The following is a 6,029-nucleotide window of genomic DNA, read 5'->3' as shown; positions in this document are numbered from 1 at the left end:
AAGGAGGCTGGGGGAAAAATACTTTTTAAAAATTAGTTGGGGGGTGAGCGGTGCGAGGGTAGTTCAATGGTAGAATTCTTGCCTGCCATGCAGGAGACCCGGGTTCGATTCCTGCACCATGCAACTCCCCACAAAAAAAAAAAAAAAAGAAAAGAAAAGAAAAAATAGCCGGGCACAATGCTTTCCTGAACAAAATTAAGGTTCTGTTCCTTAAAATAATAATAATAAAAGGGTAAGTATCGGGTAGGCAAGCAGCAACATCTGCAACAGAAAGCATCCAAACCATGATGAGGAAGAAGGGTGGAAGAGTTTAATTATTTGACTAATGAGGTTAGACAAATTGGCTAGATGTTTTTAAAAATATTTTTTATTGTAAAACAACATATAAGCATTCTTAACATACGAACATTCCATACATGTGTACAATCAATGACTCACAAGCTCATCACACAGTGTACTCATCATGATCATTTTCCTGAACATTTGCATCACTGCAGAAAAAGAAAGAAAAAAAGAAAAAACTCATACATACCATACCCCTCACCCCTCCCTCGCATTGACCACTAGTATTTCCATCTACCCAATTTATTTTAACCTTGATTCCCCCTATTATTTGTTTACTTTTTATCCATATTTTTTACTCAGGCTAGATGTTTTCTAAATTAAATTTTTATCTTATATCACATAGCAATAGTGTCCATAAAGGTAAGATAATTAAAAGTGAAATATGAAAATCAGAAAAATACATATGCAAATAAAGAGCATATTTCACTTCATCGACAGGGGAAGGTACATAAGCAAAAGATTAAATAGTCACAGGAAAATACCGATAAATTTCACTAGATTAAAATAATTTTAAATCTGTAAGTTAAAAATGCCATTGTCAAGTTTAAAAGACAGGCAACAAACTAAGAGAAGAAAAAGAAAGGGTTACTATCCTTACTATCCATTGTGATATATATCAATGAGGGAAAAATTAAGACCCCAATTTAAAAAACATTGGCAAAGGACCTGAGCCGATTATTCATATAAAAATAGATGAAACAATGTGGTACTTTGAATAACTTGATGACAATTCCAGACATCCACATCATTTATTTTTCTAGTAAAAAAGTAATTCGTACTGTAGAAAACGTGGAAACTGCATAGCAATATGAAGATGAAAACAAAAATCACAAGTTTAACAACAGGAAAACAACATATTTTTGGCATATGTCATTTCACACTCCCCTCCCCCTCACAAATACCTTTTAATTAGTTCATTTTCCTCTATTTTCTTTTCTTTCGTATAACCTTCTTTTTCTGATTGCCTCACACTTCGTGCACTTTTGTCAGTTAGTCCCTCGCAGGTATATTGCTACTCCTCAAAATCAATTTTCCACTGGGAAGAAAAGGGGAAGGGAGACATCAGGTAAACAACTAGCGGTGTTTCCTGCAGGAAGCATTAGCCGGCTTTAAGTTCACTGCGGAGTAGCCTGGAAAATGTAGAGGAACACATGATATTTGGTCTGAACTTATTATCTCCACCACATAACTATGTTTAAACTAGCACTTTAATGGTTTTACTCTCATAGTTTTCATTCATTATGAATGATACATGGTAAAAGTAAAGCCCTCGAGAGTTTTTCTCTAACTGCACTTACCCATACACAGATAATAACAATAGATTTTGGACAAAGTACAAAAAAAGCCCAACTACCTGACGGAACTGGAAAGTGAACAGTTTCAGCTTTATTTTTTCAAAATGACTAGCTAATTGGCTCCACACCATTTGCTGAATATCCCTTTTTTTTGGACTATTTAGATCTATTTTGAGACTCTAGTCTGTTCCATTAGTCTATATGTGCCAGTACCAAAATGCTTTAATACGTTAGCTTTAAAATGCATTTTATTATCCAGTAGGGCAAGTGTTTCAATTATCTATTGTTGGGCAACAGACCAACCCAAATCTTAAAGACTTAAAGTGAACACCAATTTATTTTCTCATGACTCTGTAAAAATCAACATGCATAGTTTGCTTAGCAAAGTTTGAAATTAATCAATATGTTTGCCCTTTTCCCAAACAGTACAAAGACCTTAAAATACTTTAACTCATATGAACTCTCCTGAGTTACATATTATTGTTATATAGTATTATCTTCTAACTTTTTGTAACCTTCTCCAAATTTGATTTTATTGTTCTGTACAATAAATCTTGTTTATATGTACCCATATGCTCACCATTTTCTTTGGCCATCATTCCTATTTGTATCTCAACTTTCCATTTATATCTCCAAAAGCAAAGGACTCTTGAAAAAAAGTTACCACGATACCACCATGACACCTAAGAATAATAATTTCTGATATTATCAAAGGTTCAGTTAGTATTCAAGTTTCTATATTGTCTCATAAATATTTCTTCACGGTTGGTTTATTTCAATCGAGACTGAAACAAGTTCATGCATTGCATTTGGTTAATAGGTCCCTTAAGTTTCTTTAAACTTTAAGACGCCCACATGTTTTCAATAATTTATTTGTTGAAGAAACTTGTCATTTGCCCTGTAGAGTATTCCGTATTCTAGATTTTGTTGATTGTGTCCCGTGGGGTCATTTACCATGTTTCGCTTTCCCCTTTATTTTCTAATAGTTTTAGTTAGCTCTAGAAACTTGATCAATTTCAGGCTCACAATTTTAGCAAGGAAACTTCACAGGTGGTGGTGTGTGCTTCCAGCAGCGGTCCCCAAATGAATGTTTCTCTCTCCTTTGTAATGTTAAGATTGATCATTGGGTTCAGTTCTTGCCAGCCTGAGAGTACCCCATCGGCGTTACTTTGATGATCTTTACACAGTTTTATTTCAAAGGTCTGTTTCAGCAGGTTTAATTTTTTGTCTATTCCATCTTAAATCCAATCCTCACCTTTCCTCTGCTCGGCTCTGAGTCAGGAAGGTGGGGTGGAAGGAGCTTCTGGAGAGAACGCACCCCTTCAGGGAGCAGTTCCCAGCCTGCGTCAGTGGCTGCCCCATGGGAGATGCTGGCAGAAGGGGGGAAGGCTGCAAGAGAAAAGCCTGCGGAGCTCCTCTCTTCAGTCTCTCCCTCGGGTGTTTCTCCATCATGAGCTGCCTATTTTCCCTGGCTTGAGTTGGACAGGAGTGCCCACTTGGTTCTAGCCCCCTCGTTGTGACCCCTGCCTTTGGCCTCCAGTAACACATCCCCTCCCTTTGTCTTTCCAGTGGCGACTGCTTCTCGCTGTGGCCAGTGTCTGGTTTACCTCATTAGCCTCTGTTTGGCTTCTCAGTTCTTTTATCACATGGGCAACCAATTCCCTTGTGAGAGTCCCTCCACGTGACATACTCAGGTTTCTTTTTCCAACATGGGCATTAATAAGTATTATACAGGCTTTGGTAAGAATAAAATAAAACAAAATAAAATAAGAAATAGAAAGTTCTTCTTCTTTCTTTTCATCTAGAAGAGTTTAAAAACACTAATATTATCCATCTTAGCAGGTTTGAATGAACTCAGCTTTGGAAACTGTGTCTGGGTATCAAGCTTTTTGGAGTGGAAAATGAGACAGATTTTTCAATTTCTCCTGTGGTTGTTGATCTACACAGGTTATTTTATTTTTATTTTTTATTTTTTTGGCATGGGCAGGCACCGGGAATCGAACCCGGGTCTCCGGCATGGCAGGCAAGAATTCTGCCACTGAACCACCGTCGCATCATCCTACACAGGTTATTTTTAAAGAAGAAAAAAATTAAATATCTGATCATCCTTTAAGAGCTATAGATACAGATAATAATTTTAAGGTGGATGATAAAAAAGAACATTAGCACATTATAAACTATTGCTTCATTTTGTTTTGTTGTTAATGTAGCTTTGCTTGTCTCCAAATTTGCCTCGTCTGAAGTGTCTTTCTGAGTGACTAAAAGGATTGTCTCCAGATTAAAAAGTGAGCAGAAAAGATGAAAATATACAATCAGGAGTTGACAGGACTAAGTTACAATAATCTGTGCAAGGATAGGACAAGATGTAAGTGTGTTGGCACTGAGACTAAGTTAGTGGGAAAGTGATCTGTTAACCTGGTCTCTCCTCTCCAAAACGTTCCCCCTACCCCTCCAATTGCTAAACACATTTCTAGAATTCCAGGAGTAATTGTAAAGGGAATCATTAGTACTCCTTGTTTCACATTTTTATATGCATAAGCCCTTACGATCGTCTTGACTAGCACACAATCTCTTTTCATATCATTAATTTATTACACATTTACCAAGCAAAGGTAGTACCAGGATGTGTTCTAGATGCTGGGACTGTAGAGACAACCACAACAGCCCCCGCCCCTGCCCCATGGAGTTTACAGTTTCACCGGGAAAAGAGAACTTGGCTGTGTAACTGCAATTTTTATGAGTGCTTGGCACTCATTTTTTTTTTTTTTTTCGTGGGCAGGCACTGGGAATTGAACCCGGCTCTCTGGCATGGCAGGCGGGAACTCTGCCAGTGAGCCACACTCACACCGCCCGGCACTCAAAATTTGAATGCTAAAAAAAAAAAAAAAAATTGAATGCAAGCCTTCTTAACTAAAAACATTTTTTAAATGAAAAATATCTTACGTGGAAAGGCCAAAGAAGGAAAGAAAGAAGGATAGAAGGAAAGGAGGAAGGAGGGGAAGGAGGGAGGGAGGGAAAAAAGGAAAGAGAAAGAAAGGGAAAGAAAAGAGACAAAGAAAGGGAAAGAAAAGAGAGAAAGAGGGGGGGAAATCACAAAACCAGTAACCTCCCTCAATAGTTGACAACAGTTCTTACCATCCGACTTAGCTGTGTGCCTTTGGCTGGGTCACCAGACTCCTCTGAACCTTGATTTCTCCCTCTATATAACAGGTTCACGTGAGCACTGTGCAGGGCTGCCGGGAGCATGAAACAAGAGCAAGTTTGCAAAAGTGCCTTGTAGCTGAGAATGGGTCACTCCCAGGTGTAGAATTTTTTTATGGCTATTTACATTTGGTAACACAAATTCTATCAAGAACTGCTTGGGAGGGTTAGTCATCTAAGGCTCCCCAAATTCCAGGGGATGAGCCCAAGTCAGGGGACCCATGCCCTGGGCTGCCCGCCCCCACCCCCCACCCCCAGCCTTCACAAGCTTTCCCTGCTCCCATATATGAATGAGGTGATCTTTCAGCTGCCCTTTGTCTTGGAAAAAAATTAATTCTCATTTGCATTACCTCGTCTAAATGTCACCCACCGATATTTTGTTAGACATTAGCAGCGCTGGCAGGGAGGGCCGCGGGGTAATTGTGTTCTGCCTGGCACTGGGATTTACATAATTTCAGACAGCAATTAAAGAATCCTGGGGAATTTTTTTCTCTCTTCCAACCTCTCCTACAAAGAAAGTGTTCGTTTACATTAAGCGCTCAGCTCCTTGCTGTTCATTTGCATAAAATTAAAGGTTTTTGTGTTCCTGAACAGCAGGGTAACATTTAAAATTCCGTCTTAAAAAGCTCACCTTACAATAATAAAATGTTAATATCATTTCATAGGCAATGCAAGGTTGCCAGATGCCTTTCACTTCCAACTTGGATCCTTTGCTAACTGCTTTTCCCTCTCTCTTTTTCTCTCCTCTAACTCTCTGCCCTTCTCTCTTAGTCTTTGTCCATCTCCTCCTCCACCTTCCCTGTCTCCTTCTCTCTTTGATTACTTTTTTCTTTTTCCTCCTCCTTCTTCTTCTTTTTCTAAGTGGAACTTAAATGTCCTTGACCCTCCCCAGCCTGTGGCCATGAAAGAAAGTCATGTTTCCATGATCACCCCATGCATGAAGGTTCCAAGCCCCCAGCTGCCAGGCTTGCAGGAGGTGCTGTTTCTACACTGATCTCCAAGTCACCACCCACCCAGCCCTATGTACCCTATGTCCTGGACTCCCCAAAGCCAGATTCAATCCTGGTTACTGTTGCTAGCCCACCCCTGTGAAACCCATGTGCTGCCCCTGTCAACACAGATGTTTGTAATACCTCACAAAGGTCACCCCTCAGCTATTGGTACAGCACCCCAAAGTAGCCTGGGACA

General features: G+C 39.4%; 1 long non-coding RNA gene across 1 annotated transcript; it reads right to left on the bottom strand.

The window, feature by feature from the left end:
• Positions 1 to 388: 388 nt before the first annotated feature.
• LOC143660059 (uncharacterized) lies at positions 389 to 5,344 on the bottom strand. Its single transcript, XR_013163827.1, has 4 exons — positions 5,212 to 5,344; positions 4,776 to 4,873; positions 1,248 to 1,381; positions 389 to 491 (listed from the first exon to the last, which is right to left on the bottom strand). It is a non-coding gene; the product is annotated as an uncharacterized LOC143660059 (long non-coding RNA).
• Positions 5,345 to 6,029: the final 685 nt, after the last annotated feature.

This window comes from Tamandua tetradactyla, chromosome 2, assembly GCF_023851605.1.
Source record: "Tamandua tetradactyla isolate mTamTet1 chromosome 2, mTamTet1.pri, whole genome shotgun sequence".
NCBI classification, from domain to species: domain Eukaryota; kingdom Metazoa; phylum Chordata; class Mammalia; order Pilosa; family Myrmecophagidae; genus Tamandua; species Tamandua tetradactyla.
The sequence above is the reverse complement of the archived record's forward strand: the minus strand, read 5'-3'. Positions and strand labels throughout refer to the sequence as shown.